Source organism: Phodopus roborovskii, unplaced genomic scaffold (assembly GCF_943737965.1).
Source record: "Phodopus roborovskii unplaced genomic scaffold, PHOROB, whole genome shotgun sequence".
In the NCBI taxonomy this organism is placed as follows: Eukaryota; Metazoa; Chordata; class Mammalia; order Rodentia; family Cricetidae; genus Phodopus; species Phodopus roborovskii.
Genome location: NW_026126618.1, coordinates 10,322,766 through 10,338,487, shown reverse-complemented (window position 1 = coordinate 10,338,487; position 15,722 = coordinate 10,322,766). Strand labels below are relative to the sequence as shown.

The window sequence follows — 15,722 nt, the reverse complement described above, 5'->3', positions numbered from 1 at the left end:
TGTATAATATTGTAAAAGATAAAGTCGTGCATGTCTGAGATAAAAAGAAGTAGACATTAGTTTTAGAATCTATCAACACAGCTGGTAACGGCAGGCATTCTTATTATTATTAAATGTGTGTTGTTTGTTTAGGGAAATGGAGTCTCATTGTGTATATCCACGGCTGGCCTGGGACTTACAGAGATTCACCTGAGTCTGCTGTCCAGGTGCTAGATTTTAAGGTATGCCACACCACTGGGATTATTAAAGGTTCTGTATCTGTTCTTTTTCCGATATTCTAAATTCACCCTCACTCGAGACTTCGGGAAGATTACCAATTAATCTAAGTTTAGAAATGAGAGGAATAAGAACAACGGCCTTCAAGAGTTCAAGTCCCCCCACTAAGTCATGCTGGGAGAAGAAGAAAGTAAGTTTCTCTGATAGACAGGAAAGACGGTAAGTGGGTAAACCATCCCAGGGTAATCCTTTGGGCTTCTGTTCAAAGCAGCTGCTTTGCTGGGGATTCAGCAGAGGATAGAGGAAGAAATGTAAACACGAGACTGTTTGGAAAGCAAAGAGACTCTCTCACCAGATGGCAGAGAACGGGGATGGGATCTTGCCGTCCTCAGGAAATGGAGAGAAGGACTTGTGAGCAGAGCATCCAGCTAAATGAAATTAAGACGACATGCTTCAGCTGCTACAGCGTCCGAGTGCCAAGTCTGCACTGACCTTCCTACACACAGGCTTCCAAGTGCAGTTTTCTTTGTTACTGCCCCTGTCACTAATGGTCCCCTCTGGAGGTATGCCTGCAAACTGAGGCAAGAGCTGAACTTTGCCGTTGGTGAGAAAAGTACCCAAAGTTTGAAAAGCACTGGTTTTGGAACTGCTAACATGTTTGTTGGGTTTTGATTCTTTGTTTTGAGACCAAGTTTTGCTAAGTGGCCCAGTTAGTCTTGAACTTGCAGCAATCCTCCTGCCTCAGACTCCTACACCACCATATCCATCACTAAGATAGCTACCTGCTAACCAGAAATACCCCTTCTTGCAAACCCTTCTCTAGAGATCTTTACTCCACATTGAAGTCATCTCTAATTGTAACCGTGGGAATATTGTTCTGATAGACTCCTTAACTACTATATGCTTTTCATTCATAAATAACGTTCACATGGAACCATCTAAAACTTCTCACACCATTACAGTCCTGAGTTTTCCAGTTACATACATCACAACTAGTATATATAGTCATAGCATCATCTGCACGTCTACTGTTCTGTCAACCTTGGATACCTACAATCTAGTCTAAAATATAGGGAAAGTTTTGAAGGAAGCGCGATGAATATGGGTAACCTGGGGAAGGGAAAACATTCCCTGTAACTGCCTTGCACAGCATCTACACTAAACAAGAAACTGAGAACAGATGAGACTCAATGACTGACATATAAAATGCTAAGCAACATGCTCAACCTCTCTGAACCCATATTCCTCTCCTGTTCAAAGGAAATGTCACATTGCCACTCTTAGAGATGGAGGCAAATTAGGACATACAGTATGTGACACATTTAGCTCACAGTTAAGAATCTGGCATATATTATGGACAGTTTCAGCCCTAGAACTCTGGCTGGCTCTTGATTCTTCCATATATCCAGAATCAGCTTTAACTGGCATTTGCCTTTCAAGTTACCACACTAGGTCCTTAAAAGAGTAGTTTTTAACTTGTAGGTCAAGACCCCATTGGGGATTGAGAGACCCTTCCCCAGGGGTTACCTAAGACCAACGGAAAACAGTTATTTATATTAGGAATTACAACAGTAGCAAAATTACAGTTTTGAAGTAGCAACACATTTTATGGTTGGGGGGCTCACCCCAATATAAGGAACTGTATTAAAGAGTCACAGCATTAGGGTGAGAACCACTGCCTTAAAGAACAGCAAACAACTGCCCGCTGTCTTCCAACACCTCAATAGAACAGTCATCATTTTTCCCTCTGAGCAGAATTATGTTTGAACGACACACGTATTTATGCAGGGACTGATATGTGCAGGCTTTCATGTGTCTCCACTGACATTGAGGTGTAACAGTAACAGCCTCCCTTCTTACTTTTCAACCTACTCTCCTTGATGCCCAAAACATGTGAACTCATGTCAGTAGGAATGAAACTATTAAACACCCAGATCTATGCCTAGAGTACTGGCAGAGGATGTTTTCCCGGGGGCACCAAGCATGAGTCCCTAAAATCTTAGTTCAGGGCTGTTGAGAGAGTTCAGCAAGGAAAGGGACTTGCTGCCACGGACAACATAAGTTTGATTTCAGGAACCCACATGGTGGAAAGAAAAAAAACTAGTCTGGCAAGTTTCCCCCTGACCTCTAACATTCCATGCTATGCACACACTAGATAAATGTAGTAAAATCTTTAAAAAAAAATCATAATTAAGAAAATCTTCGCAGACATTGACAGTGTGTTACTATAGGAAACTTAGTTTAGTCAAGTAAGTAAAACAGAATTTCAAGTCATTATGAATAGTATTTCTGATAGGACTCTCTCTCTCTCTCTCTCTCTCTCTCTGTGTGTGTGTGTGTGTGTGTGTGTGTGTGTGTGTGTGTGTGTGTGTGTGTGTGTAGGAGTTCATGGAGGGAAGAGGGTGAAGAAGGGCAAATGGACCCCCTGGATGAGTCCCTGGAAAAAGATTCATCTGCATTAAGCAAATGAGCCACGGGGCCTTTAAGAACATTTGCTATGGCATGAATGTTCATGCGCGCTGGTCATAATTAGAATATGCTGAAGTGAAATTTATTACTCAGGGTGTGGTAGAGATAAGCAACAGCCAAACCACAGAGGACCTTGCTTGGTGCGCATAGTCTTGGATTTTATCCTGGAACTACAAGGACCAGTGGAAGAGTCTAGCTGGGTTAGTCATAGATTAGCCTTGCCTAGACAGCTCTGGACAGTGCACACTACAGAGAACCTCTAAGATCCCAGAACCCACTATTCCTTTTGCCTCTAATGAGATGGACATCTTCTCCGTAACAAACTACAGGGCAATACAAAACACTTGAATTTAGAAGGGAGTCTCCTGTGCTGCACTGCAGAGTCTTAATTCTGCTTTTCCTGGGTTCTCCCTTTAAAAACTAGGGCAACCCAGACCCTTGGGAAAAGGGGTAACCAGCTCTTTAAAAATCTCATTCTGCTCCTAAGCCCTTTATAGGCATGTTCAGAGTGTCTTGTTTGTTCTCTTCCTTGAGGGGAGGACAGCACAAGTAGATTACCTACCTCTATCATCCACCACCACCATCAACAATACCCTCCAACATCCACCACCAGTAGCACCCACTAATGTCCACCACCTCCTACCATTACCATCTACCACCACCACCAACATCCACCACCACCCACCACTACCAACACCCACCAACATCCATCACCACTCACCATCACCATTCACCACCACCACTCATCAACATCCGAGACCACTACCCGCCATTACTACCCACAACCAACAACACCTACCATTACCCACCACTAACCACCAACATCAATGACATCCCCATCACTACCCCCACCACCCACCACCACCTCACCAACATCATACATGAGAGATATCCCACCTATTTTTTCTTGGTTGGAATTTTTGTGTCTTTGCATTGAGCCCAAAATGACTTTACACTCATGGCTTGGTGAGTTTAGTCAAAGGTATCCTAAGTCTGTAGTCAAAGACTCAGGCAAGGAGCCCTTAAAAACAACTGAGATTGGAAAAGATTATAAAGTAGGAGCTGTTTTCTCTCTTTCACGAGTGCTTTGGACAAGTCAGCACACCATCAAAGAAACATAACAATTTAATGTTCAGTCAAAGAACGGAATGCTTGTTTACCTGAAGTAATGGACTGATAAAAGAAACTTGTGTCTGTCTTGATTGATACAAAACTTACTCCAAGACTAACCTGCACAATTAAGGCCTCAAGCTCTCAACAGAACCACTGGCAAGAGGCTTGGGGTTTACTTCAATTGTACAGCATGTGCTTAGCATGTGTGAGGCCCTTAGGTTCAATCACCAGCACCAAAAAAAAAAAAAAAAAAAAAAAAAGAATTCACTGAGAAGAAACAGAACATGAATTTATAAGAGGGATGTTTGAAACTGTGTCTCCTACAGTTACTAAAGTAACACTTTAAAAATTAAACAACATTACACTCCCCCCCCCAAAAAAATACATTTAACTGGAAACATGAAGAAGTTACCTAGGTTTCTGGGAACCAGTTTTTAACCCATTGCATATTTAGTTATTCAATGATGGGTCCCGCCTTAGGAATTAAGACTCTAACCTCATTTTACAAATGAGAAAAATCTAAATATTAGAAAAATAATGTGCCTAAAGGCTCTCACTTTGAAAAGCAGCCTCTATGACAAAAAAAGAAAAAAGAAAAAAGAAAAAAAAAAAGGAAGGAAGGAAGGGAGAAAAAGAGAAGACTAAGAAAGAAAAAGAAGACGTTAAGGCTCATTTTTAATAAACAGGTATCCAAATAATCTGTTTGAATTGTCCCCGTAACTCTCAATAATATGCCTTTTGCCCTAGAATAGGACAAAACATTTCTGTAGAACACTACCCTACTAGTCATCACTGCCTCTCTTTACTCTCAACAAATTATATCAGCATCCTTCCTTACAAGACATCCACGCCTTTTGCTTGGCTGTTCGTAATGAATGACACAGCCCACATTTCATACTGCCCACAATCTTGCTTTGCTTTTCAATGAGAACAGCTTTTACAGGATGATAGCCATCCTACACATGGAGTAAACTGACAGAGTAGGCAGACAATGCCCCTCCTTACAGAGAGGGGCACCTAAGTTGGGCAATTCCCCTGTACTACCTCATTTAATCTTGTGTTTTAACTGTAAGTTACCCTGATCATCCAAACCAGTGGTTCTCAACCTATGCATCCTGACCAGGGGGAGGGGGTTTGACATATCCGACTATCTGCATATCAAACATTTACATTATGATTCATAACAGTAGCAAAAGTACAGTTGTGAAGTCAAAACAAAAATGATTTTATAGTTGGGGGATGGTCAGCATAACATCAAGGAACTTATAAAAGGGTTACAGCATTAGGAAGGTTGAGAACCACTGAACTAGATGAAGATCTAGTTTGGAGAAGGAAAATCATATATGATGACATAAATGATTGACAGAGGTAGGATATACACCTCATTCTGGCTCTAAATCCCACTTACATTGCTCCGCTACGTTCAAGCTATCAGTCAACACCACAAATACAGAATGTGCTCGCTACCCTTATAGTAGGAAACTTGTTAGCTTTGAAAGATTTCTTCCTATTTGCTTGTTTGTGGCTAGGGATAGCACTGGGCTAGCACTCCACCACTGAGCTGTGTGTCCCCAGCTCTGCAAAAATACTTATCGTAGAAAAATGTTGAGAAAGTCCATCACATGCATACATGTTATTTCTAAATTTAAAGGGGGGAGGAGAGGGAAGGGACAAGGGAAAGGGGGGGGGAGGAAAAACAAATAAGTGGAGGAAGAAAGGGAAGCTACAAAGTCTCATCACTCCATTTTGCCTAAGGTTACAGAAAGGTTAAGCAAAGTTAAACACATTGCCTAAGACCCCACAGGAACCTAGAGTCAGAGCCAGAGGAAAATCCAGGTGCCTTTAACACAAAGGCCACATTCTTCCCACTCTGCCTCAACAATTAGGTGGATTTCTTCAGATGTTAAAAATGACGTCTCTCAGATTAAAAAAAAAAAAAAAAGAAAAAATGGCAGGGAATTACACTCTGAGTCAAAATGGGAAAAGGTTAACATTGAGCCCCCCCACTCCCTCCCCCTCCCCGGGACCCCCCTCCCCAGGTTTCCGGCGCCCGGCCCATGTGAACTTTGGATACAGACCTGGTTCACGAGCCAGCCCACCACTGACGAGCTCTGTGACCCTGGGCAAGTGACAGAAAAGGAACTTTGCTCTTGGTAAACTCTCTTGAGACTGGATTTTAAAAAAGCTTCCACTCTTCCTTCTCGTTCAACCTCACAGTCGGGGCGGGGCTTGACAACTGATTTCTTTAGGAAATGAGCCATGACTACAGACGGACACACCGTTCCCATTTTCTTGGTGCTAATATAGTAACGACCCTGGGTGTTTATCCAGTGTTTCCTTTTTACCAGGCGCTGGCCCAAGAGCTTTCTGTGGGCTTCGTCCTTCATAGTCTCCTGTGAGAAATGCACATTCACCCTCTTTGACAAAAGGGGAAACTGAGGCAGGGAGATCACATGAAAGAACAGACCATCTGTTTGGCCTAGTCTCTGTTCACCACCCACTACACTACAAACTAGTTACATGGTGATAGTGTTGCTAAGGATGCTGGAACAATTGTCGGTAAAAAGCTACACATTGGGCCAGGTAGAAACTCAGTCAGTATAACGCTTGCTGTGCAAGGATGAAGACCTGAGTTCAGATCCTCACATAAATTATCAGGCGTGGCACTGCAGGCCCATAATCCTGGTGCTAGGTTTTAAGTCTCTTAAATTAATTGTGTTGTGGTCTTTGCTGAGTAAGTATGGAATCCTTAAGTAAAGAACAAAGCAACACAAATGAATTACAGATTTAAAACCCAGACATACTCATATAGGAATTTTAATAAAAGAGTTTCCTTATTTGACTGTGGCCATTTATTTGTCTTTAAAAAAAGTATGAGCAAATTGATACACATAAGCTCTACAGCACCCCTCTTTCTCCAATGAGTTATCCAGAAGCATAATTTTAAAAAATTTTTTAAAAATCTGCTTCCCCGCCTTTCAAGTACTATTCATTTGAAAGATGCCAAATCCATCAAGTAAAGTGACATTTTTAAGTTTATGGCGGGCCTCCCCCACAACAGTCAGAAGGCTTGGGTACAGAGCTTCCATGTAAGAGTTCCGGAAACAGGGGTGGGGGTGGGGTGGGGGTGGAGAACTGCCTATGAAGGCCAGGATCCCTGACTTGCAAGCCCTGTTCAAACATAACCATTGACATTTGTGGCTGGCCCTGAGGAGCTGGAATCAGCATATTTTCCACTTAGCTGGAAGCTTTAACTCAACTTTGCCTGCTTTATGGGTGCCCGGAATGGAGGCTCCTGGGTGCCAGTACTCCCTTCAAGAACATGGACTTTTAAAGGATCCCACTTCCTTTCACAACATTCACCCCAGAAAGGCTCTACTCCTTCCCAACAGCTGGGGACTGAGCCTTCAGCACCTTGCCTAGGGGGGGCATAGCACTAAGGCATAGGTGGTGTCTCTACGCATGTGTGTAAACATGGGTGTGTGCCATGTCAGTGATTAAGAGGGATTTAGTCTTTAGGATTTCATAGGTGGGGCTTCCAGGTCTAAACCCTTAGTCTTCCTTGCATCCCCTCCACCAATCCCAGGCAAATGTTCTGAATCTTTCTGAATTTTATTTATTTTGAAAAACTCAAGACTGGCCAAAGGCAAGGGGAGGGAGGGTGTGTTCATCATGCCAATGTATTGTGTACTTCAAAATAGTTTTGCTTGAATATCTTGTGTAGTCTGTGGTTCAGTGTCTCTTTCATGCTAAATTCAACATACACTAACTTCATAACTAGTCTTATTAATTATCCTTACGCAGTGAACTGCTCGTTAGCTTCTTAGGCAGCTGCCCCTTTGGGCACCTTTCACAGAAATGGTCATATGTGAAGTGCCGGTTGCTAGGACAGTCTGTTGTTTGATTTTCTCCATGGATGTGCTACCTCATATTTACTTCTGCCCATTTAAATATGGGGAAAGTAAAATTCAGAGAGGAAAAACTAACTGAGGTCTACAAAGCCAATAATGTTTCCCACCCTGAGCTCTCTTCACTCATGTGGTCACTGAAGATTATTGCTATATCTGGTGGACAGAGTAGCCTGTAGCGCTATGTGCATATGAAACCATCTGCATATAAAACATGTTTAAATTTAGTATTTTTAAAAAGAAAAGTTTGCAAACAGTTGTACCGATAGTCAACAACCCAAATCATCAGATCTGCGTTAACTTCCTTGTGTGTTGACTGAGCATCTACCATTAACCACTCTGCTAGGCAACAGTAACTATGACTTTTTTTTTTTCTTCAAATTCTATTTCTGGCAGCTGTTTTCACTGTCTGAATCACTTTTGCTTTCTCCTCACTGTCCCTGTAAACAGAATCTGTATCTCCAAAGTACTGCACAAGCCACACGAATGTGCTTGTTGAGTCACACCGCATCTCTTCCAGTGACCATAGTGACAATCTCACAAATTCACGGAGGAAATGCCTATTTCAGTTACCTCATCTGCATAATGAAATTTAAAAAGAAATGACATCTACCTCCTAGGAGAAAAGTGAAAGGAACTACTTAATTCTGGAACTACTTCCTACTAAGCCCCATTTTGCCATGTTTTATTTGTTACCAGAATGGTTCGGTTTTCTAAGGCAATGGTGGGAACTTTGAAATAGCATCACACTTTAATACTTTATGTGGATTATAGCAAAGTTCAGTCCTTCAGGCTGCATCAATCCTACGTGGGCATGTTCACAGAAGTACTAACAATAAGTGGTCAAATCAACTTTGCATCTAAGAGTCTATCTAAATTGTTTAAAATGTTGACTCATATAAAAGACTGGGAGCATGGTAGATTTCAAAACTAGATGTAAGTATTAGAAACTATTTCTGATTTTTTTTTAAAAAATAAAATTCTTCACAGTGAAATGTACATTTTCATAAAATAAAACTCTGAAGCTCAGTAAATTACCAAACATAATCCTAAAAGTGGAAAAGAGGTTTTTATTGTTTTCTAAGTTATGCTATGGTATAGATCACTGTGGCTTTTAGACATTATAAACACATACAAAAGGTTTAGAACTACTCTCCTTGGAAGGACTTAAATGAAACACACACACAGACACACACAAAAGCCAACTTCTAATTTGTTACAAAAATAGAAAATCTATGCAAATTGTATTTTTATACAAAATTAATTTCATGTAAATATTAATATCTCCCTTTCATTGCTCATGACCATTGCCATTCAGCCCCTATAAGGACCATCTGGAAACAAATTGCACCAGCCCTTCATCTGCTCAGTTGCAACTTAACAACAGGAGAGACCTGTGTGATAGGGTGGAGGCTCTCCACTGAGGAGAATGCACCAAATGTCTCCAGCACCAGCGAGGCCTACCAAACACAAGCGTTTGAGTTGTGTCACAAATCCAGGCCAAAACAGCCACAGAGGTCTGACTTGGTTGTGAAAACTGGAAATGCCTCATGTGTTTATTATTTCATAAGTGCTAAAGTGTGAGTTTATATGGAAGCATAAATAATGGCTCTGCACGTGACTCCTGGGGCTTGTTTTGCAATCCTTGGGCTTGGGTTTTCTAGATCATATTATAAACTAGTTTATATGGAAACACCTCTGCTCTCCCTTCCAGGGCTCATCCAGCTATCATTCTGCAGTGACTTGAGTTTTAAAACGCAGTTGCCCACACAGGACAGACCACAGGTGGTAGCAAGACCTTTAGAACAAAAGCATGCTTTCTCTATTAACTTTCTTCTTCCAAACCCAGGGATCGGTGTGTTCTCACAGGATGGCTAATGGGGAGGGGTGGGGACACCCCAGAATCCGGCAGAAAGCTCATCACAGTAGACTACCTAGGGACACCCCACATGCATCAGCCACTTTGCAGTTTAGAGTGTGGGCGGCAATCTTGTCTGAGTCCATCCAAACACACACCAGCCAGCAATGAGATGTGATTCACCCTGGCATTCGGTAAGCACGCTGCAATGGAGAAGTTCATTGGCTTCAGGGATTTCATGTACATCAAGGCAAAAAAGAAGAAGGTTCTACGTACCCATGGGCCCATGGGGCTTTTGTTCCTAAGATGAACTTCTGGTGGCAACAGAATCATGTGTGTACAAAGCAAATCCCCTACCGTTCCCCCCCCCCACGCCACCCTCCATGCAGGGTTGTGCTCTTCCCTCCAGGGTTTACACGGGGACACACCAGAGATGCCCTGTCTGCAAAGATGACCCAGCCTTATTTTGTAAGTGGGTACTGTGGATGGATGGGCTGCCCTGTGCTCTTTGCTCACCCTCTTCCAGGGTCATCCTAGAGGGCAAAGGCATTCTTCTGCAAGGCAACTAAGAGACATTTCAGCTGCAGTCTGTGTACAGAGAACACACACACAAAGGCCACCTAATCGCTCCCCTCCCAACAAAGCCGGGCTCTAATCTGCAGCCCTCAAGAGAGCCAAGCATAGCCAAGAGCCACAGGTGCCCAGTCAAGTGCTAAGCCTCCAACCCCATAGCCAAAGGGCTGCTATTGCTGTCTTTGGTTTTCAATTGTCTGGAGTGTTGCCTCAATTGTGAACTTTCTTTTAATAGGCAACTCATTACTCTCTGGCAGCACTCGGAATTGAGCATTATTGCCATTACCATGGCACAATTTTTCAGAGGAATCTCTAGCCTCTTGGCTGCAGGAAGGTCCAGCTGGCTTTTAAATATTCTGATGTCAACAAGGAGAACCATGGCTTCTGACATCTAAAGAAAATCTGTTGCCAGCTCTGGGTCCTGTATCCAATATTAGCCAGGGAAGTGAGGTGGAGGGGGATTGCTCTGGAGGCGCTCTGGACTCTGGTAAATGCGGAGGCAAGCAGGGACTTGGCAAACATCACTACAGAGCTAGCCTTCCCCCAAGGCTCCCAGCTCTGTCCATTTCCACGACCTCAGCTACTGCCTCTCATCTCCACTGTCTTCTCAGCATTAACTCCTGGATACTATTTAGGGTTACTAAGACTCGGTGGCTTGTCCAAGGTCACGTACCTAGACAAAACAAAGCCCCTTCCTCTGGCTCTCTCTGCCACATGGCCAGATTTGTCTTTCTGTTTTCACCCCATACAGATGTTGGAGCCTGGCAGGAAGGCACAGGGAAGCACGATGTCAGAAAATGTATGCCGTGGGGCTGTCTGACTCTGTTTAGGATTCATCCTCACTCAGAGAACTCAAAAGGTTAGACGAGAGTGGAGGTCTCCTTCAATTAGAAACACCATTCTTGTTTCAGAGAAATAACAAGCAGCAGGAGGCATTCCCAAAGAACAGTCTAAACTTGAATCTTAAATCTCTCCCCATCAACTGGTGCATCATCACAAAACAATGGTAATCCACGGTATTCACACTGAAGCAATGGCCACATAAATCTCAAAACCAAAGGAAGCTCCCACGCCAGCTGGTTCTGATGTCTCTCTTAGAAGTATTTCAGAACAGATGGATTTTTAGAAGCAGAAGCATTTAGAAATAACTAGTCCTACTTTCCTTTCTTTTAGTTGAGGAAACAGAGAGGTTCAAATAGTTTCAGGTTAAGAAAAGAACACAGAGGCTCAGCAGAAGAGCACTGGTTGCTCTTCCAGAGGTCCCAGGTTCAAATCCCAGCAATCACATGGCAGCTCACAACTGTCTGTAACTCCAGTTCCAGGGGATCTGACACCCTCATACACACATACATGCATGAAAAACACCAATTTACATGAAATATAAATAAATACATTTTAAAAAGAGAAAATATCACAGTGTCCTAATAGCCAAGCCAATGTGTCAGCCTAGAAACAGCCAGTAAAATACAGCCAAAGGACACAGGCAACACATTGGATGAAACATATCATGCTTTTGGGGAGAGAGAGAGAGAGAGAGAGAGAGAGAGAGAGAGAGAGAGAGAGAGAGAGAGAGAGAGAGAGAGGGAGAGCTTAATTATATGAAAAGTGCTCCACCTTCTTTTTTTTTCTGGACAGACAGAAATAGGTAGGGAGGGATAATGATAATGCCAGCCCTGTCCCCTGTAAACAGTTTTCAGTGTGCCCATAATTAAGTCAAAAGGCAAAACATCTACTGCATCTATAAATCATCAGGGCTGGAGTTGATGGTTTCCATGAAGCAGAGCCTGTATGCACACAAGAGCTCTGAGAACACTTCCCAGTATCTGGTCCCCTTGTTCTTCCCCACACAGGTGACTAAGACCAAACACAGACTCCTTGCAGCTTCTGGTGATTCACATGCCCGAACAGATAACAGATCTCCATGCAGAGATTTATATCCCAATGCCTTACCTTGGTTTACAGTGGGGGGCGGGGAGTCAAACATGGATAAGGGCGGGGGTGAGGTGGGGGGGGGAATATCACTGATCATTGCCTGGTCAAGGCAGCAAAGAAGAAATGAATGAATGCATCCTCACTGAGAAGAGCAATGGCAAGAAGCTGAGCAGTTCTTAGTCTTAAGGAAGACAGACCCTCAGAACCATCGAAGACGAAACTTGGTGCACATATACAGACTGGAGAGTAAGTCAAAGGAATGCCCCCCCCATTTCTGTTTCCCACCCTAGACCTCTCTCATTCACTTTCAACCTGAAAGAAAGCTTGAGAGAGCTTCCCACCCCACCATCCTAGTTTCTGGGCTCTCCTGGTTTGGCCTGTGTTAAGGACAACTGATAATCAGATTGTCAGTTTGTAATGGCCAGGCACTGAATTAAAGGACCCAGATTTAGACAAGCTTGTACTCAGCCTCAGCCTTAGAGGTCATTTTCCTGGGGCTTTTAAGGTGGAGGGAAGGCAATTCCCTTGTCAGGAATGTATTTCAGACTGTACTCACAGTGAGCTACTCTGCGGGGACAGGGACTAGTATCTATCCCCTTTAGTCCTTTTAGCCACCATCAGAGAAACATCTTTACAACAATTTTAGCAATATCATATGGATTACAAAAAGGAAATCCCAAGATGTTGTTTGCCTAAGGTCATTTATCTCCCAAGTGGTAGAACAGGAACTGGAGCCTAAGCCTTCACAGGCTAGAGCCAGGAGATCTCCCACTACGGTGTTGAGGTTCTCCACCAACGGGGGGGGGGGGGGGGGGGGGGGAGAGGAACATGAAAGAAACTTCCCAAGCTATTTTGGCAGGGATTTTATTTTTAATGTTACCTAAGGAGGCGCTAAGATTTCAATCACCTGTCATTAAAGAACAAACGTTCACTCACAATTTGCTATCTTCACATCAGCAGTTAGACATAAATAAAATTTAGCAATTTTAATTGGTTTGGCACCAACTTTCAGATTTCCATATGGTTATTTTCCCCGTTTTATGGTAAATGTAATCGACTTAGCACTTGCTTCTCAACGTCTTGGCAGGATGTATCAATTAAAAGCTACATAAATTAGGACTATTGGAAACACACACTGAAAACTGAGTGACTGCAAGGACGGGATTTCAAAATGCTCTTTTCACAAATATGTTAATTTTCCTATATTGTTGCTGCCATCATCATAGGCAAAAAAGAGGGTATTTTTCTAATATAGTAAAAGCTACACTTCAATTTGTTGCTTCCGAGAGCTTCAGTGTTCTTAAAATAGACCTTTCTGCATTGTTTTTAAGACAGATCTTTCCTGTCTCAGTAGTTCTGACATTGACAGCACTCACAACAGCTCTGGAAATCTGTAGGGAAACCAAAATGCAAGCATAACAGGTATAAACATGAACACCAACTGCACTATTGGCATTGCAATATGGCCTCTCAATTGCAATGTAATGTATTATAGTCCTGTGTTTTTATAAACAATAGTTAACTTATTAAGAGTGATACTTTTTCTAAGCCAGACTCACACTTTTCTTTAGATACCATAAATTCATGCAACATGGGAAACACACACATACACACACACAAAGAGAGAGAGAGAGCTCAAAAAATACAAACCACATTCTTCATTACAGACTTAAGACATAACTGCTTGTCTCCATTACTCAGCATGACTGCTGTGTGTACTTCCCAAATACAGACGTCTATCACTGGTACTAAGTAAATCAAAGAGACATCCATGAAGCCCCAAGTGGCCACTGATGGGATTTTCACACTTATTTAAGCTTGACTGAGGCTCAAAATGCCTGGTGTCCCCATGATCTTGCCACGCCATAGCTATATAATTTAGATTAAAGTCCTTTCAGAGATTATCATTAAGTTGTCCTTCAACTTATTGGATAATGGGAGCATATCAAACAAGGGAAGTTGTTAATCATCCCATATTTACAGTAGACTATTTAATAAAAATATTTTCCTCCTAGGTGTAGATAACATCAAATTAAAAAGGGAAAACAAAACGGAATCTTTCTTCATGTGCAGTTCCCTTACACCATGCCCTGCGCATGCAGAGCTGGGCAGAAAATTCCTTTGTGACTCTTGGATTAGGAGACTTGACGACAGGAAAGAGAATCTAATCCCCTTCTTCATTGCCATGGATTATTTTATTGATTTTGTGCTATTCCCAGTGTCCTCTTTTTCAGGGACAAGGATGTGAATTGCTAGAAGTATCCTTTAAAGGAAACCTTGAAGGTCATTAGAGACAATGAATGCCTTCATTCAATGAGAGTGCTGCCCTCCTTTTGCCTACAAACCCTTCAGCAACAGCAACCCCCCCCCCAAAGGGGCCTGCACTTTAACTTGGTCCTAACAGGTCACATTTCTAAAATACTTAAGTTGTCTCAAATATCTCTGGTCGGCAGCACTGAGTCACTCATGCCACAGCCACAGTATTTCAGGCTAGATCTACCTCTTTCTAGTTTTCAATGGAATTATTCCATGTAATCCTATTTACACAGCCATTTCATCAAAGCGAGAAAGGCGATTACAGAGCTCGCCCTTGTTTTGCAAAGAGGGTGCAAGGATCATCAATCCTACCGGCTCTCAAAGTGACCCCATAGCACATTGCTGGGCTTTGGCGTGTTGGACATTAACCTTGCCTGTCTCCTGTTTTCTTGTTTAAATAAGAAGGTTGGGGCTCTCTTCCTGAACCAGAGGCTGCTTCACTCAGAGCCGCCACCATTATTCATTCAAGCAGATGCTATTATAAAAAACAAATAGGTACCCCGCCCTTGTTTATTATTGCACAAGGCAGAAGGTACAGCACTCGCCAAGCAATCACAGCAAAAACTTTTCTTTGTTGCAGGAATCGTTAACATCCGCATCTCAAAAAAGGATACTTCAGGGTACTCAGGTGTGCTGCCTTGGGTAAAAACTAACCTGCATGCAGGGACGGATACCTGACTTCTATTTCTCGCCCATCCTCACTGACTCAGGGAGAGTGTTCTGGTGAGAACACCTCTAGTATGTCAGCCCATGCTCTCTTCCCCTATTCCTTGCCAAGCCAGGGATATGTGCTTTATTCTTGCTATTTCCTAATGGGTCCGTCTCCAAGTCTAGCTATCTATTTAAAATAAGACGCTGTATGACTAATTTAATTAATTCCTTGCAACCTCTACTGATCCTTGATCAAAGCTGAAGATGAGTACCAACCCATCCCCTTCCATACATTTCAGAAATTACAATCACCCACAGAATGGGGGGGGGGAGGGAGGCGGTGTAAAAAGCACAGCTTTAGCCAACCTGCTGCAGCTAATAGAACAATTCGGAAAGGAAGAACCACGAAGAGGTAGCAACTGCGAGGGCCAAAGGGACTATAGAGAAGAATACTAATACAGTGGCTCTTTCAAACCCGCAGCCAGATATGTGCGTCAAGGAAGAAAAGACATAATTGTACCCCCGGGCAATGTTTTATGCATAAAGGGCAATTTAGCGATCCTGGGCATTATCTCAATAACTACCCTTAGGAGGTGCACATTAGAGAAAAGAAGAAAAAAGAACTTTTACTCTTTTGTAATGGGAGAGGGCGTCATGCAGTGTGGAAGCACTACTACTCCATCTAG

At 42.7% G+C, this 15,722-nt stretch overlaps 1 protein-coding gene across 3 annotated transcripts in view; it reads right to left on the bottom strand.

Annotated features, from left to right (window-relative positions):
• Kitlg (KIT ligand) overlaps nt 1-15,722 on the bottom strand; it is a 75,481-nt gene that overhangs the window by 58,894 nt on the left and 865 nt on the right. The window lies entirely within an intron of this gene.